This window comes from Uranotaenia lowii, chromosome 1 (genome assembly GCF_029784155.1).
Source record: "Uranotaenia lowii strain MFRU-FL chromosome 1, ASM2978415v1, whole genome shotgun sequence".
NCBI lineage: Eukaryota > Metazoa > Arthropoda > Insecta > Diptera > Culicidae > Uranotaenia > Uranotaenia lowii.
Genome location: NC_073691.1, coordinates 91,911,939 through 91,939,731, shown reverse-complemented (window position 1 = coordinate 91,939,731; position 27,793 = coordinate 91,911,939). Strand labels below are relative to the sequence as shown.

The 27,793-nt window shown below is 34.7% G+C and overlaps 2 protein-coding genes across 9 annotated transcripts in view; one reads left to right on the top strand and one right to left on the bottom strand.

Annotated features, from left to right (window-relative positions):
• LOC129740122 (E3 ubiquitin-protein ligase highwire) overlaps window positions 1–27,793 on the bottom strand; it is a 151,994-nt gene that overhangs the window by 58,955 nt on the left and 65,246 nt on the right. The window lies entirely within an intron of this gene.
• Window positions 7,511–27,793, top strand: part of LOC129740123 (uncharacterized) — a 59,579-nt gene continuing 39,296 nt past the window's right edge. For 3 of the 4 annotated variants that reach the window (XM_055731732.1, XM_055731731.1, XM_055731730.1), the window contains exon 1: window positions 7,511–8,105. The gene's annotated coding sequence lies outside the window, so the exon portion shown is untranslated. The remainder of the gene's footprint in view (window positions 8,106–27,793) is intronic. The other variant, XM_055731733.1, reaches the window with a different exon arrangement.

The window sequence follows — 27,793 nt, the reverse complement described above, 5'->3', positions numbered from 1 at the left end:
AGTTTAGCGCGACTGCATCTATTTGCATTCATGACTCATCCAAGAGATCTTTTTTTCTCGAGAACGTCACGAACGAGTTTGAACCACCCCAAACGTCCCAAACGAAAAGATGGAAAGAAACCTGCTGCTCTGTTGCTGCATCCCATACACCCATACATGACATCAATGTATGATCAACCAGAGCAAGAAACACGGAGCTCTCTCAAAATTTACAAACTCGATATGTGCTGTTTGTTGAGTCGATCTCGTACGAGTTGATGAGAATTTTTCTAGTTTTTTTTAATAGAAGGTCGTGTTGATGGTTAGTTAAAATATACCTGATCAGATTTCAGTAGTTACCGGTTTGAAACTTATACGTAGGAATAATAAGGTACCTAAAAATTTAGATGTTAAAATTAAGTTTAAAAAATTCTTTATTGTATGTTTGTGCAGAATCGGTTTTAATTATGTAAGATCAATCTTCAATTGAGAGAATATTTACAGATCATCAGCATGCTTCATATACTTCAGGAAGTTCTGCCTGAAAAAATATTGTAAAAAATCTGAAAATGTTGAAAAAAAAATTTCTGAACCCTTCTAACATTTTATGTTTAGCTTCTACGATGTTGACGTATTAAACAAAATTACTACGCTTTTTACAATCTAAAAACTTGCTGTAGACATGACAGCTTTAAAATGAAAATCACAAGAATTAATTTTTCTATCTCACTACTAGTTGATTTAATCACTTTTATCAATAGCTCATTTTGAAGTACTTGTATAATAAGCTTAGCTTAGCTTAGTTGACTACTCATATCCACCTTTAATCATTGAACTTGAAGTGCTTAGATATGATCATTCATTTCAAACTTCAGATAACATATTTTATAAGACTTAGCTCAACTTATGCACTTCAAATTCTACGATCGCTGACGGGGCGAAGCAAAACAAGTTCTACCTCGCCAATTGTTGCTACTCCGTGATTGATCGAGGCCATCAGTTTTGTACAAGGGCCAAAAGAATGGTGCTTGGGACTAGCAATTCATTCTCAATCCACAAAACTCACGCTCTTTTTGAAAATGATCAATAACGGCGCCGGCCACGTCCTGGTAGTCAATGAGGAATGAAGGGAGGATTGTTAGTAGGATACTTCATAGGATTAATTAACAACCTTTTGTCCCTTTATATTCCGAAGATTAATTTTTAAAATTCAGAAACAAAGGTAAGATAATATTTCAAACTATAGAAACCGTCTATACGTCTGCGAATCTATATTTAAATATCCAAGGAAAGGGTTGGGCAATAAGTACATTTGAGCCATTCAAAGCTGCTGGTGAAGATGGGATTATACCAATCCAAATACAGCAAGCAAAACAAATGGTAACACCTGCCTTGGTTGAGATGTTCGTAGCCAGTATGACACTTTGTCATATTCCCACACAGTGGAGAAAGGTGCGCGTTATCTTCATCCCAAAACCAGGAAAAAAAGATAAAACCCAACCAAAGGCATTCAGACCTATCGGTCTGACATCCATTATCTTGAAAATAATGGAGAAGATACTTGACGAGCACATTAAATCGCAGTATCTTAGCTCAAGTAAGCTGAACAATTTTCAGTTTGCTTACAAAAAAGGTATGTCAACGGTTACGGCCTACTAGAACTAGAAAAGACCCTAGAGGCAAAAGAAATAGCACTCGCTTCTTTTCAAGACATTGAAGGGGCAGTGACAACGCATCTCACAGTTCAATCGAAACAGCTATGAAAAGACGAGGATGCCACTCGGCAATTGTTAACTGGACTAGTAGCATGCTTATAAATAGAACCATCTATGCAAGTTTGGGAGGACTCACAATCAAAGCCACTCCAACAAAGGGATGTCCCCAAGGTGGGGTTCTATCACCGTTGTTGTGGTCATTGATCGTGGACGACCTCCTAAACAAACTTGTATCTATGGGTTTCGAAGTTATTGGCTTTGCAGACGTCGTAGTAATATGAGACGTCGGGGAAAATATGAGAATGTGTTGTCAAACAGAATGCAATCTGCACTTAACTACGCACTATTCTGGTGCAGGGAAGAGGGACTGAACATTAACCTTTCCAAAACTATTGTGATAGCATTCACTACGAGACGAAAAACTGCACTAAAACCACTAACATTATACGGGGAAGTGCTAAACTTCGAATCAAAGGTGAAATATTTAGGTATCATACTAGATTCAAAGCTATCATGAAATCCGCAGATAGAGCATGTAATAGCCAAGGCTACAAAAGCTCTATGGGTTTGCCTCAAAGGAGTAGGGAAAAATGGGGGCTAAGGCCGAAAATTATCCATTGGATATTTACAGCTATAAGAAGAGCCACAATCTCGTATGCTTCCTTAGTGTGGTGGACCAAAACTGTGCAAGCTACGGCCCGGAAGAAACTAGCGAAGCTTCAAAGAATAGCAACCCTAGCTATAACTGGCGCTATGCGAAGCACATCAAACGAGGCTCTGAATGCACTACTAAATATCCTGCCACTACATCAATTTATTGAGTTAGAGGCAGAACGTAGTGCCTTGAGACTCTCCAAAAACAAAACTCTCTATGAGAGGGATCTTACAGGACACCTAAAAATCCTGAAGATATTTTACTTATTGTAAAGAACGATGACTGGATGGAACCCGTTTTCAATCTAGACATACCATACAATGTAACTATCAACGATAGGGACGTGTGGGAGTCAGGTGGACCTGCGGTTCCTTCCAGATCGATAAAATTCTTTACTGATGGATCAAAAATGGATAATAGAACTGGGGCAGGGGTGTTCGGACCTAGACTCAGGATCTCAATTCCGATGGGAAACTGGCCAACAGTATTCCAAGCAGAAGTTCAAGCAATTCTAGAATGCACTTTAGCCTGTTTGAAAAGAGGATACAGATACACAAATATCTATATATTCTCTGACAGCCAGGCCGCTTTCCAGGCACTAAGTACGTTCACATGTTACTCCAAGCTAGTATGGGAGTGTATTGTTGCACTAAGAAACCTGGCCATACGGAACAGAGTATTTTTATTCTGGGTTCCAGGCCACTGCGGTATCCTAGGGAACGAAGAAGCAGACCAGCTAGCTAGGGAAGGATCTCAGGGCCTGTTAATTGGACCTGAACCTTTCTGTGGAGTATCGAGGAGTGCCTTGAATATGGAACTCAAGAACTGGGAAAGCACCACTATTGTCTCCAATTGGAGAACAGCAGAGGGAGCAGCTCAGGCGAAAAGATTCATTGAACCAAGCGTACGACTCTCCAAAAACATGTTGAACCTAAGTAAGCATGAGTTAAGTACTTACACAGGTCTCTTGACCGGACATTGTCCAACAAAACAACATCTCAAACGGATAAACATTATTCAAAACGATGACTGCCGGTTCTGCGGGCTCGAAAAAGAAACTGCAGAGCATCTTCTATGCAACTGCTGCGCCCTCCTAAATAGGAGAGAGCGTGTACTTGGGGCAAATTTAATAAGCGCACAAGAAATATGGTTGCATATCAGCCCTAAGAAAATTATATCATACATCTTTGATATCATACCCGATTGGGATAAAATGCTTAGTCAGCAATCAACTGTCACTTAAACCCATAGTGCAGGCGAGAATGATAGCATATATTAACGCGGGGTAATTACCACTATAGATCAACTACTGGTCGCAGTGGGCTCTTCCCTACAAGGAAAGAAAAAAGGGTTGTGTTAGTAGAGGAAAGGTTTAAGATCAGGATCCATCCTACACCTCCTATGCTCCTAGATTTGTCTTAAGGAAACTCCTAATTTAAATCTTTGATGCAGTGATAAAAAGTTGAATAGAAAATTAAAAATGTGTTAAAATTTTCTTTAAACTAACTTGTTTTCCTAATTCTTGTTCCTGATACACTAATGTGATTGCAAAAACGACCCTTTAGAGTAAAGATATTTTTATCATACTTCGAAAAATATTTATAAGGAGATATTTAAAGTATTAAAATTAATTGATGGATGAAGTGAATCTCCTGTTTGTTCTTTTTAATTTTTTAACTTGTTATGAACGTTGTGATAACTGAATAGGATCGTTTTCCGAAACTTATCAGTGCAATACAACTCTTTGCCGCATATTGTCGCAAACTTAACAAAATGGCATATAATATACTTAAATGTACATATACTTGTAAACTAACTCTCTCAAAGTATGAATAGACTACGTTTAGGAAGAAAGAAATCAGAATTCACAAAATTCTGGAAAGTGTAACTGTTTTTATAGAAAAAATATAAAATTTTATCACACAACACATTTTTATGTACTACACTTAAAATCTTTGAAAAAAATCCCTACAGTTTTTTTTAAAATGATAATATTATCAGTTCTTACTAATCCGCCGCCTTGTTTACTTCGAACGCTGATCGTTCGAAGAAAATAAAATTGTTTAGATTGGAAATAAAAGTTGCGTTTCTAAGAGCAAGTTCACTCGTGTTGGGAAAAAGTGGTAGATATTTTGACACTTGTAGCACATTTTGAAAATTTTACCATGTAAAAATGTTTTCAAGATCTTTGGGCGTTGTATTTGTTTACAGCACTGTTTCTATTTTAGCCGTATGTGATAGAAATATTGCTATTTTTGCATCACAGCACGTGAAAATAGAACACGTGTTGTATAAAAACTTGAATGCCACAGATCTTGAAAGTGTTTTTGCATGGTAAAATTTTCAAAATGTCCTAAAAGTGTCAAAATTTCTACCACTTCTTCCCAACATGAGTGAACTTGCTCTAATCGATATCCGAATCGTGTTCCAGTGCCTAAACATTTGATTATAACATTGCACCGATATAGCCGATATTTCATAAAACAAATTTAGGATAATCTTTTAAATTTGAAATTTGAAATTAAGCATAACTAGCAGGCGCTTTTAGATAAAGCTCCTAATTGTGTGCTGCATGCAAGCAATTAAACTGGAGTACAAGTTTTATAGTATTGAACCGTTGAAATATTTCAAAATCAAGCATGATAAGCAAAAAAAGGGGGCATCGTTCTTATCGTTCTTATAAAACCCAGTTTTCAAGGAATACAATCGTCAGAATGAAAAATAGTTTGGTACCTACTTATTTTAAAGGCTCGGATCAGTCTAGAGTTCAACTGAAACCCAACAATGCTTTGGGAGCACAACGATGCTGGACCGGAGGGCGTAGTTCCAGCTTCTTTGAATCGGCCACTTCCAACAAATCCACAAACCTTTACGATTTGAATTTATTTTACTCTACATGAGATGAAAGAAATTGCCGCACTGTCGAACTCATTGAAACTTATCCATTAAAGGAAAAATAAATTTCGTGAAATCACGAACCAAAACGCAACCGCGGAAAAAATTCGACCGCACTCGAGCAAGGCCAACTTAGTCAACTTCATTTTTAAGTACATAAGGTACACCGGGGCAAGTGCAAACGGTTTTGACCATAGTTCAACTTTCACATGTACTAGAAAAATATGTAAATCTTCAAAAATTATCAATTATCAATCATTGCATCATTAAAAAGGTTCTCAACAAATACCCGTAGAAAGTGAAATTTTAAAAAATGTTGGTAAAAAGTAACGGCACTTTTGTGAAAAAATTTCTAAGTTTGCACTTGCCCCGTTTATGGGGACAAGTGCAAACGTAATGCTTTTTCCAAACTTATTCAAAGATGCGTCAGTGTATCGTTACTAAAACGAATTTAATACATGTTCCGGTATGTTTTATCAACTTTTTTTGATGTGTTTGCTGTTTTTCTGCTATATTAATTACTTTTTGGAACTTCAGTTTTGCTGACTGTTGTTTGAAGCAAAAGACCTTCATTTGCCAAGGCATTACGGAATTTTGAATATCCGCTTCAGATACAACACTTTGGATGCCCTTTCTGACCACTCTAATATAATGCTGAACCATTTTTTAGATGATTATTTTTTAATGTCTGATGTTACATGGCTTAAAGGAGCGTTTGCACTTACCCCGGTAGTATCGTTTGCACTTGCCCCGCAGTGTGGGTTGACAGGAGTGAATATTATTTTCACAATTTTTAGGGTCTACTGAAAATTTATCATAAATTTTCTGCTTTCACCTGAATATCAGTCCCAAACACTCACCCTTCGACGAAAAATCGGATTTGAATGCCCTTTTTTGTAGCCAAAAAAAGCAAAACAAAAACACACTTTTCATGTCTAGTACGTACTTGAATTCGTGTGTAATCAAACAGTGCCGTGTTTTTAGTGAATAATTGAAAGAAAGTTTAGTTTATCTATGTCAAATTGTTGGTTTGGACAACAACAACAACTTATAGAAGAAGAAATATTTTTTAATTTTTTTGTAACAGAGGAAAGTTGATCGTTTGCACTTGCCCCGAGTTTGCACTTGCCCCGGTGTACCTTACTTGTAATTTAGGTAAAATGTCCAGAAGACACTATAGGTCTGAAAAGCTTCGTTTAGAGCAAGTTCACTGGTGTTGGGAAAAAGTGGTAGAAATTTTGACATTTTGAAAACTTTACCATGCAAAAATGTTTTCAAGATCTTTGGGCGTTGTATTTTTCTACAGCATTGTTTCTATCTCAACCGTATGTGATAGAAATATTGCTATTTTTGCATCACAGCATGCGAAACTACAACACGTGTTGTTAAAAAACTTGAAGGCGATCTTGAAAATGTTTTTGTATGGCAAAATTTTCAAAATGTGCAAAAAGTGACAAAATTTCTACCACTTTTTCCCAACACCAGTGAACTTGCTCTTACGCGTAAACAATTTTGATCACATTTTTGTATCGTTTTCCACTGTGTGGGACGGTCGGAACGAAGTGAAATTTGGTATCCGAGGGTTTTTCGCGTCAGAGACGGTTTCATAATAGTTTTATGGAAGGGGGCCCCCATACAAAATCAACTTAAAATGGGACACATGTCGAACAAATTTAAGGCGATTTTCATAAAAATTGATTCAAGAGCACCAAGAAGTTAAGGAAGCGTAGATGAAGTTTAACATTTATAAAGATTTATTAATGTAAAAGTAAAACGAAATTTACCGGAACAGCAAGTTTCATCTAAAAATGAATGGTAAAGGAAAAAATATGTGATTGAAGTTTTTGCATAAGATCTTACTCCAGTAATTGTTCCAGGTTAGAAATGTCAGCTCAGAAGAGCTACAATCGGTTTCCGAAGCTTATCGTAACTGATGTTTCTTTCATGAATCGATTCCAAAAGTAAGGACGACGGATTGAAATGATGTGAATCACGTGACTAGCAGAATAAGCCCCAATGTATTTCCCGAAATTGGCTAACTCTTTACCAATCAATGTATATTGATCGCGCCCACGAAAATAAACACGCCCCAGCACAACCTTTGACTGTTACGTTGCTGTTATGATGATGCCAGCCAAACCCAAACCAGGGTTCTGTTCTGTTGTGTGGTGCGTGCTTATGCGCTCTCAGCTCAAGCTTTAAGCCAGGAGCAAGCGCAAGCAGTCGGTCTGCAGCAGCTCTCGAATGGCGCAGTTCGATTTCCCACTCAGTTGCTTTCGTGTTGCGAGATAGGGCGTATCTCCCGGGTTTCGGTGAACGGCGTCTCCGTCGTTCGTCAGTGCCAGCCAGAGCATACACGGTCGCTTTGTCGTAGTCGAGTAGAGTCGAGGTCTGTGCGCCGTTCCTTCGTTCGTCCCTCCGTCCGTCCAATCGAGAGACGTGTTGCGTCCATCTATCTATCCGATTGTCTGTGTTTTAGATTGGCCTTTTTTTTGTAAAGCTAAAAGTGATATTCTGCTGGTGAGATTCTGTGTGATTTGGTTTGTTTGTTTCGTGGGAATCCGTTTGTCGTTAAGCTAACGAGACAAACAGAACTGATGATGTGCCTCGGTGTGAGCTAAGTCGACAAACCCGTCTAGTGGGATGGGTCCCCCTCACCAGAAAGTGTTTGGCTTCGTTTGAAAAATTTTAGAGTCAAACAAGTGAAATGAAGACGTGAATCCGTAATCAAATGCATTATGACTGAAGAGATCTGCTTCGAGTGATCGGAACCGAACACACTTGAATCTGAGTTGATCGCCCGTTTTGGTTTTCATTCGAAATGCCACGGAGACAGCATCCTACTTCCAATGAGACCAATTGTAAGTACATATGTAAGTAAGAGCTCATACATTGGTGCAATCGAAGAACCACCAAATGATGGAATGATATTTAAGGCGCAGCTGTGCCCAGTTTCCTTTTAAATTACGTCGTTCCCGTTATTGGTATCCAGTTGAGAAACAATTAAATTATACACTGACAGACGTATAGATGTCGGCACATGTATGTATCGACAGCTTAACGACAATAAATAAAATGTAAACCCTTCGCTAAAGGTTAAATACTGTCGAGAAAAGTAAGAAATAAAAAACGCATCAGAAATTAATAAATACACCACTCAATGAGCAATTGGGGGCCTCAATGCAACTGGGTGTTGATCGTAAATGTTTGGTTCAGCTTGGATTTCTTCATTATTCTGGTTATCATGAAGTTCCAACTAGTTTGTCGAAGTATGTCAGACATTTAATTACATTTTCACCAAAGTCGGGAAATTTCTTGCGAATAATATAATCGTGGATCCAACTTCCAACAGTAGGTATAGTGATTATTGACCGTGTGACTAATTCTCTATGTTTACATCCAGCCACTGCTAATCCACAGTTATAAAATCTCTTAAACAGGGCTGGTAGCGGTTTGACAATGAAAAAGTAGGGACTTTAGTGAAAAAAATTTGAAAAAAAGTGACCAAATAGTGACTTTGAGGACCGAAAAAAGTGACCAAATAGTGACTATGTAGAACGAAAAAAGTAACTTTGAACTACAAATAATGTGACCAAATCAGTCCCGTGCGAAGGACCCGTCCAGGGGGGGGGGAGGTCTGGGTTTCGAAATTCAAATTTAGATAAAAATAATAACAATACAACAAATAAAAAATTGAAAAGGAAAAGGTTTTCTTACACCGTTTGTCACTCATGTTCATCACACAAACTAAACAAAAGACTGATAAAAAAAATTTTGGAAACATATTACAATGAATGTTTCAAATTTTCGATAAGTCAAGAAAGTAAGAAATAAATTAGTTTCTAAAGAATTTCTTAGCAAATTTAAAATTAAAAAATCTGAATTCTAAAATAAATGTCCAATCTTGTACAAAACTTACCATGAATAGATGTTAGGAAAATGATAATAATTGTTAATTTTTATTCATCTAAATTTGGAATTCTTTTCCTCATTTTCAACTGGAAGTTTAGTGAGAAATTCCGCTGTAATTTTTTAATTTGAATAAAAAATATTTAATCACGATTTAAAATGTGAATTACCGATTACTGAATAAGAAATAAATTTTGAACAGAATTTATTCAATGTTTGATGGTTTAATTTAATTTGATAAAAAGAAGAATATATTTATGATTATTTTAAAAGTGCCAGTTATATAAGCCAGACATAAAACCTTTAATAAAGTTAAATTCTCCAGTTATCAAAATTTCTTTTTTGAAGCTTAAATAATAACTTCATGTTCCACTACACTGACACAGAAATGTTAGAAAATGAGTAATTACGTGAATGATAAAAACTGATGAAAAATTAAAAATAATGAGTACAAAACTTTTGTTATTAATATTGAAAGCACAAATCAAGTACAAATTTAGTTAACATTGCGTATTAAAATTTATTTTTAAAGTTGCTACTTAGAACAATTTTTCAAACTTTTTAGATTAATTTAAAAATCATGATCGATCCAAAAAACATGATTTCATATAAAAAATATTAATAAAAGTTTTTAAATTTTCAATCGCCGGTTTTTAAACTTTAAATTACAAGCTCTGAGTATTTTGTCTCTTTTGATTAAAATATTGGGTCCTGAAAGAACAGAAGGTTGAAATTATGTTTTATTATTAAAAAATGGGAGTTAAAGGCTTATGGTTGAAGAACACGAAAATTTAGAATTTAAAAACAAGGAAACAATATTTAAAAATATGTCTTAAAAATTTAAAAAGTTTGATTAAAAAAAATTCGGCAAGTTGATTAGAAAATTGAAAAAATAAATGTACAATAAAATTCGGTATATTTATTTGAAGATTGAAAAAATAATATGGAAATAAAAAAGATTAGTTTTTAAAAACATTTCAGGAAGAGTTTTTTCAATAAACATGTTTCACTAAGACCATTTTGGTGCTTATTTTTTTTAAATTATTGATTTGGTAAATAGTGTCCTAAACCAGAAATTTTGTCAAATTCGGCCGAAAACATTTAGTTTTGGTGATAAAGAGTTTATTACTAGTAAAATCAATCATTTATAGATAACTGATTATGGAAAAATGTCATTACAAGTATTTTTGACATCACAGCAGAAACTGTAAAAAAAACCTGATTCTATTTAAAGCTCATCAATTGATTCAATGATTTTGATTTGAGTTTTTGTAAAAAAAAGTGCAGAAACTTCTCTAAAGATTTTTAATTATTTTCAAAAGTCATTTCAATAACAAAAGCTTATAGAAATATTGCATACATATTTAGATTCGGAGAACCCAAATTAGTTGAAATTACCGTTTAAATTCATTGCACCTAAGAAAAATGTAAATTTGCTGGCCTTGTGTAAATTTTTAAACCCTTTTTTTAAGTATTTAGAAGAACAAAAGACACGAAATAAATTTGAGTATGAAATTGTTTTTTTTAAAGAATATTTCATATCAACATAACATTTGTTATAACATAAAAGATTTAAAAAAATGGTTCGTTTCAATCTCAAACTTAGTTACACTTCTTAATAAAAACCCATTCCAAAGACGAGATAGGGTTTTTGTATATCAAGTTTTGAGTTCCAATGCAAAAGTTTGATTGAACTAAAAAATAAAATCTACAATCAAAGTTAGTTTCAATTCATGAACGTCAAATAATGTCGTAGATCGGAATGTCTCAAGCCAAGGGTGATTCATGTCGAAATTCCGCCGGAGGCGAAAAAAATTTCTAACTGACTGATCAAGTAATTAACCGTTACTACCGTCAATATTAATATTCAAATTCCTCTTTCATTGGTTTATTTTTGGTGAAAAAAGTGACTTTTAGTGATAAAAGTGACCATTTTTCGGAAAATAGTGACTTTAGTGACCAAATGATGAAAAAAGTGACTTTTTAGTGACTGACCCAAAAAAAGTGACCAAGTCACTAAAAAGTGACTCGCTACCAGCCCTGCTTAAAATAGAAAAAATAATGGTCCTAATAACAACCTACGCTTTTACCTAAAAATCACCATTTGACATTTTCAAGTATTCTTACAAAATGTTTCAACAAAATTTTTGAGCCTGGCCTGTATCGAGAATGCCTAAAAACCGCTTGAGTGACTCCAGTTTTTAAATTAGGTGCCATCCTTGAGGTCAAAAATTACCACCCCATATCAACATTGAGAGCAACTGCAACGGTACTGGCGTAGATATTGGTTTTACGCACTACCCACCGGTGTGAGAGCAAATTTAAAACGGATTCACCTTAATTGCAGACACTCAATAATTGGGAAGAAAAACCCCATTTTATTAGAAAAATTGCATTAGTTTGAATTTCACACAATCTAGCATCTTAAAATTCATTCTACAAATATTTTTTTTGACGGTACCTTCATTTTAATCATTCTACCCCAGGATGAACTAAAAGCCAAAATGACTAAACAACAAAAAAAAATTAATTGAAAAAGATATACATTTTTATTCTAAAATTTGAGTCATTTTGAGGAGGTGATTCCAAATATTCTAAGTTTACCAGCTCTTGTTTTCAAGATATCCTTTGAAAATAGGTAAAAAGTCATAAAGCAATTTTGTGCACTTGTTTACCAAAGCTTTATAACATTATCAATATTTTGAAAATAAAGGATTTAATTCAATGACCAACTTTCCCCAAGAGGGCGAGTAATTTTTAATTCTGAGAAAAAAGTTATTGAAGTTTTCTTTTTGATTATTTTTCAATATCTACGAAAACACGATTATAATCGTATAACAGATTGGCAAATATGCTACTTTTACGTATTTTTAAGTAAAATTTTCATGATTATGCTGGTTGAAGCGGGAAAAAAAAAACATTCAAATAATATCTCAAAAAAAAATTATCACACCCAAGGCTACATAAGGCTCGATATTCCGGCATTTCGGCATGCCAACCAAGGTTTCTTAGGGCGTGTCTCAGAAATATTTTTTGGACTCGTTCTATTCTGTTTTATGTATATACATTGTAGGGTAGATACTCTTGATATGACAGGAGCTAGTTTTCGACAAATTTTTAATGAAAGGCTTATCTTTCTATTTGATATAGCTAAACCTTTCTATTTTATGTTTATATATTTCTATTTTTGCTCTCCCAGTTTAGTATACGTTGAATATAAAAATTCTTCTAAATAAGTTATTTAATAGTAGTAAATCAATAATTGAAAAGTAACATTTTAAGTCACCTGTGAAATTCAATGCCATCGACAAAATAAGAATGATTTTGAATCATGAAAAAACTTCCCTTTTATTCGATTGAAAGCAACATTGAAGGAATCAATGGATGGATAAAGTTCTGAAATCAATCTTTTCGGTAATTTATTTCATAGTTAAGCTAATATTTTAATAAATTTCAACTGTTTTTTGAACTGTCGAAAACTAGTATTGAAAATTCGCCTAATAATCTTTTTTGCGACTCCCATCTTCCTAGGTATGTTTATATTGTTCCATGGTGCAAAAACGCCGTGAAGTAGACAAGCAATTTTAACATGCAAATATTCATATTCCTGTGCTAACAAAGGAGGTGGAAATGTTCTTGTCGAAAACTAAAACTTTTGTGTCGAAAACTAAAATCTAATATCGAAAACTAGATCATCGAGAAGTTTTAGTAAAGAGTTTTTTTTTTGTTTTTCTGGGATTTTTTTATTTTTTTTAGTAAAAGGATAAAAAAAAGCTTTGTTTTGAAACTTTTGATCAATAAAAAGGTAAGAATGAAGATAAAAGTCTGATTCATTGAACCAATCATATTTGAGATGAAAATCATTAGTCAATTAATTTATTAACATGGTTTTTCTGACAAAAATTGCCATACCGTACATGGAGTTTGCTTTGGCAATGACTTGTTCGATATGTTTTGAAAAACTGAGTTCCGCATCCAACTCAACGCCTAGGTCCTTCGCCGACGATTTTCTAGCAATGATACTGCTGTTTTCGAAACAATATTCATGCATGATGTTATTCATCTTCCAAAAAAAGTTGTCGTGCTACATTTTGAGCCTACACCGAAAAAACTTTTCACATCAACGCTACGTGAAAATGTACATAGATTTTTGCCACCATGAAAATCATTTGAAATCTACGTGAATTTCAGGTAGCAAACAGAGCTCGCGCAGCAAATAGAATTCACGTAATTTTCATATGAGCTGCAAGTGAATTCCACTTGAAGCATACGAGGGGGAATTTGCTCTGCTACATGCGATTCACGTAAATTTCAATAAAATATTAACGTATTTTGTTTTTTTTTCGTATACTTAAAAATAAGATTTCGATTTTGAAAGCAATTTTATTTAACGGGATAAAAATAATAGTTACTATAACTTTTGATTTACACTTCACTGTTTACAAAAAAATCACTTCACTTTAACTTACGACTTACGACGCCGTCCAGAAATTGTATTCGGTGTGCCTCCGTTGCAGTCGCTTGATCGACCAGCGGCTCAAATTCCTCAATCTGTTGAAATGGCAAGAGATTGAAATGACAATCAAACAATAACATATTTACTACTTACGAAAAAACAGCTGCTAGATCACCAAAAAAAACCTTCTAATAGTAAGCTGATAGTACTTAGATGCACGCCATATTGAGAACTGTGTTCCTTCACATAGATTTTACGTGATTGAGCCATTCAGAGTTATGTGAACTTCACATAGAATACACCAGATTCGTCTATACTTAGCGGACCACTTGATTTTCACGTAGATTGCGTGTGTCTTTGTTTTGACAGCGTTCAACTATGTGAATTTCACGTAAGAATCAAGTAAATTTTTATTGGCTCCTACGTGCTTCACGTAAATCAACCAAAAATTCACGTAATGAGTGGCTACGTGAAAATCCAGGTGAATTCAACGTTCCATTTTCGGCTGGGTGTATATACCTCGTTTAGTAGAATTAAGCAAACCTTGGAGTTTCGAACTGGATGGAACATTTTCAGATCATCTGCGTATATCAAAACAAACACGTCACGCAACACTCCGGGAAACTCACTCATAACGGTGATGAAAAGAAGGGGTCCCAAGTAACTCCCTTGTGGTACCCCACTGTTAACCGAGAATACGCTGGATCTCGCATTCCCAAGCTTCACGAGTTGTACTCTTTCTGTTAGGTATGAACCAATCCAATGCAAGCAAGTATCGTTAATTCCATTTTTACATAGAACTGGCAGGAGAGCATTAATGTCGATCACGTCAAAAGCCTTTGACATGTCGGCATATATGGTATCAACTTGTGATCCCTGCATCATCCATCGAGAAACGAATTCCGCCAAGTTCGTCACTGTTGAATGCTTTTTCCAAATTTGCATGAATAACGATTGGGAATTTTGCTAAATTAGCAATTTACGCCACAGGTGCCACATGGACTGTTTTAGCGTGGCTTCAAAACCGTTTTTCTGTAGGTGGATTTTTTCTCGATTTGAAGAAAGCCTTCGACACTCTCAATCATGATATTCTTTAAAAAAAATCTAGAGTGTTATAGTATCAGAGGAAAAGTGAACGACTTGATACGAAGTTATCTGGTCAACCGAAAACAATTTGTTTGTTTAGAAGTTGCAAGAAGCTTGTTAGAAGTTCTAGAGATCGGTGCCCCGCAGGGCAGCAACATAGCAGCACCTCTCCTTACTTGTTTTTATTTTATAAAGGCGTTTCTCGCCTATTTGCTGATTGTACAGCTTTTTCTTATCTCGGCACCTGTCCAAATACTGTTATTACGCATATGGAGAAAGATTTAGAAGTTCCCCAAACCGTCAACATCAGCGACGGCGACATCCCTGACGACATTTCATGTTGGCCAGACATCTGTCAAACATCTTCCAAGTGTCGTAACCAAACAAAAGAAAGGATTGCCGATTGGCGAGCTAATTGATGAATTTTTCATCGTCGCGGGTTGGCAAGGTGGCCAATCACCAACGAATCCAGTCCGCCAATCGCGATCGAAAGATTTAACAACTTCAAATATTTGGGTATTACTCCAGATGAAACTCTTTCGTGAAGCAATCACATTGAAAATTTACAAAAAAGAACCCATCTTCTAGCGGAATCTTATGGAGGGTCAATGCATTTGTTCCTCGTCACATTTTGCTTAAATTCTATTTTGCCTTCATCATTTGCGATTTATAAACAATAATTTATATGTTTGATAATTTGCATTCGTCAAACAGCAGTCAGGCCTGAGATCCGCAACAGGAGTTCGAATCAATAATAACCCGCTGTCCTCATCATTTAGCAGCACATCTTCAACTTCTCGTGGCCAACGTCGAATTTCTTTTATTGGTCCAACCAAATTTATCGTTCTTCCTGAAAAAATAAAGAAATCAACGAATGGAAACTGTTTCAAGACTAAATTAATACATTATTGCGAAGAAAGTTTAAGCCGTCCATTTCCCAACAAGGTTTGTCAGTTTAAGGATACCCATAACAATATTCCTCAATTCACAACGCTTCCGAAATTTAGACCCGCGGTTCCTCAACATCACGATGAAACATCCAATCTTTTGATTCGTCTGACCGACCGCGGGACGACGGGGCCATTCATCAAGTTGAAAGTCTGTCCGACCGATTCCCAGTGTCTGTCGTCAGCGCAACACCGACACCGAGTCAGACTCTCAACCATGATTCTAACCGTCCTACGAATGTACGTACGTATGCGCGACGCGATAGAAGTGTTTTTAATTCAGACAGCCTAAGTTGATCGTCAGCTTATTCTCGGGTCGTGAAGAACACGGCCATCATCCGTTCGGGTAAACTTAAAATTAGTACTTCTAGCTAGCATAGAATTTAAGCAAGAAGTCGAGCCAGCATTATTTAACGCACCAGTGTAGTACGGTCCAATGCCGAATGCCAGCCTGGCGGTGAAAGGAATTGGAAAATGAGAAAGAAGTTGACGCAACAACAACAAAAACAAACAGCATTTATACACACATCCATATGGAGAGAGCCAGAGTGCAGTAAAGTGCATAATTGAAATTTATAAATTTGTCACCGGAAATCACTTTTGGTCGTCGGCGTCGACATCGTCATACATATATTAGCGGAAAGTGTACGTGAGTGTCATGCAGGCTATACCTACCTATAAAAATTCCTTGCTTTGCCTTGACTCATGAATCAAAGATAATTTTTTTCGCTAAATTCGACTGCAATGCGCCATAGAGTCGTGTGGCACATTTTCGGTTTATTTGTAAGCCAATTAAATTATTCATTACTGAGCGTAATAAAACAGTACTTAGGTGCACACAAAATGAAATATGAATACGTAAACTTAATTGCATTGGCGAAAAAATCTGTAAATGATTTAAACTTAATTTAGTTATCAAAATATTTTATAATCACAATATACAAATTTTTCGATATTGACGGATTTTGTTAGTTAAATAGGCTTTCACTTTTTTGACACCACTCGCATTTTTTTTTTCGAGCTCCTTGAAAATTCTAACTGAACGATGTTCAAAAAGTTAGAATAAGGGTTTTTTTCAGTTGTGTTTTTGTTAAATGTTTGTGAAACACATAAATATCCAGTCTATTGTGATAAATTAAAAAAAAATCCCCCAGCGTGGGTGAGTAATTGAAGTCAGAGAAATCATAATTTCCCCCCAGATCTGTCGCTGTTTCTTTGGGAAAGTTCACCGAAAGTTGGCCAAAAAAAAACATTTTAGGAAAAAGGTGTTGTAAACTGTGTACTATTGTAAAATAGTGAAATAAATATTCCTCCCAACCTTGGCTCGTCATTACGGGTCATTCTGGCTAGTGAATTTTCACCCAGATCCTTCCCTGTTTTCTTGCGAAAGTTTGCTAATAGGCCAAACACATCATATTAGAAATAGTGGATCCCTATAAAGCTGAATGTGCACTTCGTCAGATTTCATCGAATGTGGGCCGGAAAAGATTGTAAAATGTTTTTCCCAGGAATAAACCATTGGAAGCAGTATTGATTGCTCGAAAAAGGTGTTTTTTCTGGTTTTCTGTACGTCCTCTGTGTCACGGCTTACTGGAACCAGCAAATTTTCTAAAGTTGCTACTCGAAGATACAAGTATCCTTTATTCTGAACAACATCATTTCAGAAGACATTCCATAAAAGAAAAAACGACGCCATAGAAATACTAAACATCCAATTTGGTTTAACAAACATATAAAAAACTTAAAATTTCGCAAACAGAAAGCACATAAAACGTACCGAAAGTACAAAAGCAGTGAAAACCTAGTAAATTATTTGAATATATGCGATCAACTGAACTTAGCTATCAATAATGCATTTGAAGGGTTCAATGCAACAACCGAGCTTGAAATTAAGTCCTGCCTGAAGAACTTCTTTAATTGCTTTAAACCAACACTTGAATCAGACGATTTTCCATCAATACAACTTGATGAACATGTTGGTGATAACTCAGAAGAAATCTGCAATCTTTTTGCAAATTTTTTCCAAGAAATCTATACCACTTATTTGGAAGAAAATCGCGACCGTGATTATTTTGCATTTTATCCAGAATATCTTAGTTATATTGGAGTCAATTACCTTCATGAACAGGATATCTTGAAGGGTTTGAAAAATTTAGAACCCTCAAATGGACCTGGACCAGATGGAACTCCTCCAGTATTTATAAAGAACCTTGCCAATGAACTTACATACCCTTTGTTTCAGCTATTTAATATGTCACTAGAAACAGGAATTTTTCCCAAAGTATGGAAAAGCTCATATCTAATTCCTTTTTTTAAATCTGGGCGGAAAGCTGATGTACGTAATTATCGTGGAATTGCTATTATCTCTTGCATTCCCAAGCTTTTTGAGGCAATTGTGAATGAAAAGCCAAACAACATGGATTTTTAAAAGGTCGATCAACTTCTACAAATTTACTTGAATTTGTAGATTATTCATTAAATGCAATAGATTATGGGAATCACGTTGATGCTTTGTATACAGACTTTAGCAAAGCTTTTGATCGTATAGATATACCGATGCTTCTTTATAAGCTGCAAAAAATTGGAGTTGATTTGGGACTTCTGAAATGGCTTGAATCATATTTAACAAATAGACAACAAATAATTAAATTCAATGGAAAGAAGTCAAATCCCATTCAAGCCACTTCAGGTGTTCCACAAGGCTCACATTTAGGACCACTTCTTTTTATCTTGTATGTAAACGACATTACCTTCATCCTTAAAAATCTTAAAATACTCATATACGCCGATGACATGAAGCTTTATTTAGAAATAAAAAACCATGATGATATGAATTTGTTCCAGAATGAAATAGACATCTTCTACACCTGGTATAAGAAAAGTTTTCTCGAATTAAATGCAAAAAAATGTAACTCAATATCATTTAGCCGACAACTTTCATCTTCAAGTATTGTAATTACACTAGGAAACCAGAATGTAGAAAGATGTAAGAAAGTGAGAGATTTAGGAATTATCCTGTATTCCAAACTTACTTTTATTGACCACTATAACACTATTATACATAAGGCGAATAGCTTGTTAGGGTTTATAAAGCGTTTCTGCTATAACTTCAAAGACCCGTATACCATCAAAACTCTATATGTTGCCTATGTGAGGTCCGTTTTGGAATATTGTAGCGTTGTGTGGTCTCCTCGGCCAGGTATTCATGAAGAAAGAATAGAATCAGTACAAAAACAATTTCTGTTATATGCTCTTCGTAAGCTAGGTTGGGCATCACACCGTCTTCCATCATATGAGGCTCGCTGCATGTTAATCGACATCCAAACACTAAGAAAACGGCGAGAGTAACCAATGATTTCTTTTGTAAACGATATTGTTTCGCAGAGAGTTGATACATCAGAACTACTTTCCAAATCAAATTTTTAAGCGCCAACAAGACGACTTAGAAACCGAAGTATATTTGCCCTCAATCACCATCGCACAGAATACGCAAAAACTAGACCAATCAACAGCATGATGAACTATTATAATCAACACTGTGAAGCCATTGACTTTACAACATCTCGGCATAAACTCAAAGAGTATTTTAAGACATTGAACTCACAAACATAATTATTTTTATATTTTTGTATAGTTTTAAGCGAAACCAACAATGTATGTGTCTACTAATGATTGACGAAATAAATAAATAAAAAATTAAAAAAATTAAAATATAAATTCTGTTACATTGATGGTGCGGTAAGTTGTAATAATGATCAAAGTAATAGATTATTAAATAAAGCATGGATCACTACAAATCTGGACGCACTATTTTTCTGTTTTTTGTATTTATCATTTTACCACTATGACCACTATAACGTCGTTACAAGATAATAGTAACCAAAGCATACTGTTCATTGATCGCTGGAAAAATTTAAAAATTAGGCGCCCATTTCTCAACCAAGTACCTATATTTCTTATGCACGTGGGGGCGATATGCAACCTAGATGTGTTTTTTTTCTTGCTTATTTTATTTGTGCACAGCACATGGTAATAAATGACGCCTAGATGTGACACGGATTGATATTTTATCGATCGAATCAAAACCATATAAACGATTTCAAATATCAAAACCATTTTTAATTCGTGTTAATTTAAGTAATAAATTGTTGCAAAAAAATATGAACTTGGTAAAGATAAATATGAAATAATGTTATGACACTTTGAGGACGTTTGAAAATAAGAAATTGGGAAGCTTTACATTCAATTTCGTATAATCCAATACGCCTAGAATGCTAGACACATTAACTAAACAAGAGTCTATTCTCTTCTAATTTGTTTAATTATAGAGGACTAGCTGATTTTACCCGGCCTTGCTCGGGTTTGCATAAATAAAAAATCAAAATTGGTCGTTGGATTTCTGAAAATTTGGGAAGCTTTGTATTCATCATTAGATATAAGAAATTTTGCCAATTTTAGGCCATGTTAGCTTTGCAAATTTTGTTAGTCTTTTTTAAGTTTAGAATGAGATTATTTTTTGTTTTTCTCGTGTTCATAATTTTTAATATAGTTATAAAGTTTGTGTTCAAAGTAACTCAAAATTATTTCCCTTGAATGCTTGTTCACCCTATCATAACAAACATTTTTTCCACCCACCATTTCTAAGGAAGCTTGAATAGCTTTTACCTGATTTTTTTTATCTTCAGCTGATGAAACTGTTTGTTAAACTTTCACTTCCCCCATTTGATAAAAATCTTTTTTTTTGGAGATCATCCCACTTTTCAAACTGACTGATCTCCCTGTACAATGGTATATTCAAGTTTTATTTACTAAGAAATTTTCAAAAAAGACTTTAGAATATTGTTGAACCATGTTTAAAACTCACTTTCCATGTTTCCAATAGTATGTGTGCTTTTTAAAATCACACTGCTTTATGAGTACTTGTTTTTAAATGTGAAAGTTTTACTTATAGTTTTTTTGAAGTTATCGAAAACAAACTATCTCTGAACCGAAGATACCATTATAATTTTAAGAAATAGATTTAATTTTAATTATATTTCAATGTTTCCATTGTTGGACACACTCATCCCATTAATTATTTCGAAAAGTGTTCAATGCTGTCCAGTCACATTGTTGACCGAAAATGGCTCAAAAGTTAGAAATTGGCCAATGAAATTGAATTGTATTAAACTCAAAACCTTGGATTTAATTTCCTAATCAATTTTCTAAACCTCCGTTTGAATTCCTCGAAGGCTATGGAAGCGTTAAAATCGCAGCCTTGGACTCATAACTCTGAATCTAATTAATTTATCTTTCTCTATGAAAATTCCCAAATATATGAAAATGGCTGAAGCTGGGGAAAGCTGGAATTTATGAAAATCGGTACATAAGTTTTTCAACACTCAGTAAAAACAGTTGTTCCGCTTAAAAATCAATTTATTGTTCACTATATGTTTTGGTAGACCCTCAAAGCCCCCCAAAGACGGTAAAAAGCACTCCGAAAGCCACTACAATTCAAGTCAATATATTCCTAACAGGCTAGTTGTATTTTTTTAATTCAAAATGTAGGCATATTTTGCATCCCAATATCTCGTACCGGTACCACGTGCTTTGAATAGTAGGAGGACAAAAAAACACCCGCCAAAATTTTATCTCTCAAATTTTTAATGCTCAGCAAGCTTTGATTTGCTATTCAGTAGGGGAAAAGTTCATATAACGCCCCATGTGGCTTATACGCGCCACCCTTGTTTTGAAGAATCTAAAACATTTTAAGCCTACAAAATATTACCAATTTGTTTTAAATGCTATGATTGGTCATGGAAAGTATGAATTTTTCCTTAAAATGTCCCTAGGTCGTGATAATTTCACAATTTAGGATTTTCATTATTTTGATCTAAATTTTAAAACACTTTCAATAAGGTGTCACCAAGCAGAGAAAAACGAATAAGACAATATTTTCTGACACATCGATAGAGGAGAATCTAAACTATGATTTTATGCTAAAAAATCATACTGAACTCGCAAAGGTATGCTTTTTATGGGTATGTTCTATCACGGCCCATGCGCTCGTTATATCGCGCCAATCGTAGTAGGCTGAAAATAGCATTAATTTTTCAGAAAGGCCAATTTTCATTGAAAATGAACAAAAAGTCTAAAACCATATTTTGAGCGTTAATTCAGCCCAAAAAATCTACTTTTCATTTTTTTCAAAATTTTGATAAGTCCATTTTGATTTTCTTTTCAGTCGAAGTGTCTGTAAGTATTGGTGTGTTTTTGGGCTTCGGCTGCTTTCGGGTGTGCTCGGCTGCTAGGTGCATTTTGAATACACAGCGGCGCATTTTTGCATTTTTAAAAATCAAGTTTTTGAAGCAACTACAGCAATTTGAGTAATAAAAAATCATAGGCATTTGTAGGAAACACTTTTCTTCAACGATTACACCCATTTTTAACACAATTTGTACGTGGAATTCATAGGAAATCAGCAATTCGCTTAGGTGGCGCATAATAGGGCATGTTCCCCTACACGTGAACTCTGGATGGTCGTTTCTAATGCCCAGCCCATGGTGATGGTGAAAATAACCCCGCCAAAGGAAACGAAAATCGGCAAAAAAATGGGTGCCATGACTTTTGGTTCGTGGAAGAAAAAACGAAAGTTGTATGGGAGGGTCCCTTTCCTTAGGTGGGAGGGGCTCAAAACTATTACTAAAACCTTACCATGGTCCAAACACATAACTGTACCAAATTACAGGCTGATCGGTTAAGTGGTTTGGATTTGTATAAGGTGCATACAAACAAACAAACATATATAGTCCAACTCATCTTTATATATTAGATTTTAACCAACTTGGCCATTCGTCCTCTCAACAAGAGTCTGTTTTTTGAAATAGATTAGATAGAATTGAAGTTTTAAAAGGCCGAATGAACTATGTGATTTTTTGCAAACGTAAATTGAAGTTATCAATAAAATAATCTAATTTTTATTAACAAAAAGTGAGGATATGCATTTTCCGGAAGAATTTCTTACTATCAACTATCAAACTAATTAAGCAAACTATCAAACTTTTACAAAAAATGTATACATTATTTCTTCATCTAAAAATTGTTGGGCCCAAAAAAATTTTGATTAAATAAACTTAACTTTTTTTTAAATCATTCACCAAAACTGTGTACACGTTTACTGTTTGTTTACACACAATTCAAGTACAAACTTAACATGAAAAGTGTGTTTTTGTTTAACATATTTTGGCTATATAGAAGAGACTTTTGATTCACTTTTTTGTTGAAAAGTTTTTTTTGTGATTGATATTCCAGGTGCAGCAGATTTTTATGATGAACTTTTAATATGACCTGATAGTGTTAAAAATAATATTAATTCCTGTAATTTCTTAGGTGGAATAAGTGAAAACGCGCAATTTAGCTATGAAACATCTACAATTTAAGAATTTTATCTTCAAAATGGCCAGAAAGGATATCCCGAGAGTTGAATCTGAAGTTGATATTCAAAATTATTATAAATGTCTTTGTAAATCAAGGTCTTTTGGTTGAAAAGCATTCATTGAAATTGAAGTACCAAGCATTAATTTATTCCGGAGAAAAACTTAGGATATAGTAATGAAAGTTGATAAAACAGACAAACAAGAACAAGTATTAAATTAATTTTAAAGTCTCTCCACTAACGCATCTAAAAAGACCTATGTGTTTTCACTTGCCCCAATAATTGGGACAAATATATACTTCGATATTTCTTTTTGTCAACATAACTTTTTTTTTTTTAAATATTACTTTTTCCAGAGCATATGAAAGTTGAACTGTGGTGATATTCGTTAGGATTTGACCGGTGTTTCATTTTTGAAAATTGAGATTTAAAGTAAAAAAGACACATAATTTTTATTAAGGTTTTGTTTATATGATAATTTCCAGGAAATAAAATGAACTCATGAAACCATCGTAGCCTGAACAGATTATTTATTTTCAATCTATTAAATTTTAAAAAAAATCTGCTCATCAATTAAATGTTATTAAATCTTAAAAATATAACGTAATCCTAAATGAAATCGCAAATCACCACCAACAATGTTCAGGAAATTTAGAAATCAGAACTGCTTGAATATATCTGAACATATGTTTTCCTCTTTTCAAAACCAATCGTTTCTTTGATTCATTGGGTTAAAGTTTAAAGGAATTAATTTGCATTTTTTGCTTGAATAAAAAAAGGAATTAGCAATACACAAAATCACCAGATTTAATGCCATGACAAGTGCTGTTGGGAACACATTTTAGTTGAAATGTGTAAAGTCTATAACTTAAGTATCAGGCGAAACTTTTTGGAAATGATTTGGTGAAAATATGGATTTTAATTCAAACTGCTTCGAAGCATGAGGATGGTGAATAATAAGCTGTTTGAAAATGGTTAATAAAAAATCTTTTCTTTTGTGTTTCATTTCTACAGCTCTAAAAACTACACCATCCAAAGCTTATTGGGAGCTGAAAGCGCTGCGTTAGGCGTTAGGTTTAATTTTGATAGAATTGAGCGGAACGATTCGAGTAAAGGGAAAGAAGGGAAATGTAAAGAAAACTAGGAAAAATAGAAAATGGACGCCAAATTGAACATGGTAAGACAAAGTTTACCGGGTCTGCTAGTATAGTGACTTCAAAATAGTGACTTGACACATTCAATGAAGTTGTGTAGTTTTACAATTGTTACAACTCTCTCGTACAAAGTTTGTCTCAAAACTCACTTCGAAATAAGTTGTACGAATTATTCGGTTTTTGAGATTAGTTTTTGAAAAAATATCTTTTAAACATGTTGTTTCAAAAGATAGAGCTTTGACGTCCTCAACGAAGTTTCTTAATATTTGATGGTCTACAACTTTTCTGAAGACGTCATTGGTAAAATGATATATAAAAAAATAGTAAAAATTATCTCACTTATAGGTAAATTGATCAGGAAAAAAATTTACAATGAAATATGCGCATTTTAAAATGATGAAACATAGTAGAACATATCATAAAGCTATTTTGACAATTAGGCCTTCAAAAAGCCCAAGATCACGTTTTTCGAGTTTTAAACCACTGTGCAGTGGTAGCGGACTCCTTGATTGTGTTGCAATTACTGTTGATGAGTTAAATATGAACAATATTTGAATGTGCGATCGAAACTTCCCGTACCGATTTGGGCTGAAAGACCTATTAGATACATACAAATAAAAAATATCCTAAATTTTTCGAAAAAGCTTTTTTCAATAAGGATTGAATCATAAAAAAACTACACACATTGAAATAAACAATACATGTTAGTCTTGAGTGAAGGAGTGCAAAAGAATTCGCATCTCTCTAGGCATAAAAATTTTATGGACATTTCGGCTGTTGAAAATAAAGTCGACTGACTAAAGATTGTTTTTGAAGAAAGCTTGCTGTTTTGAAAATTTGATACAAATCTGTTTTTTTTTTGTTAATTTTTAATAATAAAAAAATATAACATTTTAGACCCAAAAGTTTTTGCATGTATTTTGGCGTATTGTTATTCCGTTACCGAAAAACCAACACCCAAATTTCAACTGTTTTTTAAGAAACATTTGCAATAAAGAATTCCAAACACTCCTTCTACAGCCTCCTTTTGTTAGTTATTACGTTTGATCTTTACTCACCGGATGGTAACCCGTTAGTAACTTGGAAGTTGAACTTCAGACGATCAACAAATTCAATACAAAACCGCATCCATCCACTGAAATGTGAGACATTTGCATTGAACCAAATACGTCTTCCTGTGCGTTGAGGAGAGAGTGCATTGAGATTGATTTTATAGCTTTCGCATTCCCTCTGGGGAAATGATGGCGTGGTACACCCAAATTTGGAGAAGTCAATTCTGTCACTTTTGGGTTTGAATTTCTAAATAAAAAACAATAAATTAAGGGAAGAGATCTCGGTCTCAAAACTGGACAAATTCTAGAGTGTCATTCATTCGGCCTGGTAAAAATTTATGGGTGCACTACTCCCGGTGAGGTCCTCTTCTGAAACCACAGATTTGTCGCTATCGTCGGTGGCGGTAGGAAAACGAGCTCCTATTCCCCATAACCGATCCAAACCGAGCGTATCAAGTAGCACTTTGTTAACGCCGAGTAAAATGGTCGTTTAACAGAATGATACACACGATCAATCTTGTTGCGGCAAGTGTGGGATGGACGACGGACGGATGGATATCGTACGGTATTATATCCACCACCAGCTACGGGAATTGATGGCGGTAGGTACGTATCGTGTTTTCCGCGGCCAAGAGGGAAATGCCAATCGGCGATCTACAGCAGCGACGACGTGAAGCGAAGACACGCTTGATTTAGGCGGGTACAATATGGTTATGGACATTTCCTTCCTTTCGAAGTTTCTCGGGATCGGATCGTTTCATTTGAGGAGAAGGTGTAGCAAAGTGGGACGGTGGTTAAGTCGACATCGAAAGAATAGAGTCGCACAGTCGAGAGGAAATGGGAGTACATATTCTCGATGACGACATGCCGAAATGAACCGATAGCGATGTCGTTTCTTTCTTTAATTTTGTAGGAACGATCATGATACAAGTCATTAGCGGTATATGACAAGCTGCTTTTAAAGTAAAGAATTATTAAAAACATCCCACACTAAATAGAAGCTACAATCAATATATTTTGAGAGCAAGTTCACTGGTGTTGGGAAAAAGTGGTAGAAATTTCGACACTTACGGCACATTTTGAAAATTTTGCCATGCAAAAACATTTTCAAGATCTGTGGCCTTTTAGTTTTTTTACAACACGTGTTGTATTTTCGCATGCTGCGATGCAAAAATAGCAATATTTCTATCACATACGGCTGAAATGGAAACAGTGTTGTAAAAAAATACAACGCCCCAAGATCTTGAAAACATTTTTGCATGGTAAAACTTTCAAAATGTAAAAAATTTCTACCACTTTTTCCCAACACCATTGAACTTGCTCTGAGCATTTTCTAGAAGGCACAGGGTTTTCAGTTATATTTTTCTCTTTCAGTCTCATGTCTCAGGTCTCATGTTTCATGACTCTTGTCTCATGCCTCAGGTCTCATGTCTTATGTCTTATGTCTCATGCCTCATGTCTGATGTTCCATGTCTCAGGCCTAAAGTCTCATGTTTCATGACTCTTGTCTCAGGTCTCAGGTCTCAGGTCTCATGTCTCATGTCTCAGGTCTCGAGAATCAGGTCTCAGGTTCCAGGTCTCAGGTCTTATGTATCATGTTCTTAGTCTTAGAGCTAAGATTTTCCCAACTTCAAAAAGATTCTAAGTGTTTGAAAAGGACTTAAAGGAATATTTTCTCTCAAAAACCGTGTTAGGGGAAAACTGTACAAGACGCACCAGTTAAGCATAATCGCTATTTACAGCGATACCAATCATCTAAGAACCAAATTGAAGGTTTGTGATGATTCAGGGATTAGATTTACGTATTATCATAATTAAAAAATACGATAAAAAGACGATTTTGATGATATTTTTGTAAATATCTGTATCAGCCAGAAAACAAACCGCGGGGCAGAACGCCAAAACAAGTGGACAAAACGCACTATATGGAAAGGATGGTGAGAAAAGAACAAGGATTATACGAAATGTAATAATTGAAACAGCAAATGTTTAATTACATATTCATCGTATTATTGTAAACCAACCATACTTTGGAAAAAAATCATTTATTATTGGTAAACTTATCGAAAATTTTGCTTTTTCAAAATACACTTTTCTACATCCTTACAGGTAAAACGCCTTCAGGTAGGCAGCAAAATTTATTTTCTTGACTGATATCGCGGCAAACATGGCGGCGGATATCTTTTTCGAGTCGAATATTGGTGCGCCTTTTGAACTTGAACAAGGACGAAATTTGTTAGAACTATGCATTGTTATCGTAATTAAGGAGTCAGCAAATAAAAAGAATGGCATTTAGTTTTGATATTCAGGTTTTCTCATAAGTTATCAGCATTTAAAATTTGAACGTAAAACACGTGGTCTCGTGAGCGTTCTGCCCCAATTTTGATATGATTGATTTTAGTTAAAATTTGTGAGAAGTTAGTAAAATACATCAAAATATGTATAGTCTTCCGAAAGTATTTAACATAATATTCGAGATCGTAGTTGAAAAAGAAAGAAAAAATACAATGATGTAGAAAAAAATGATCAAT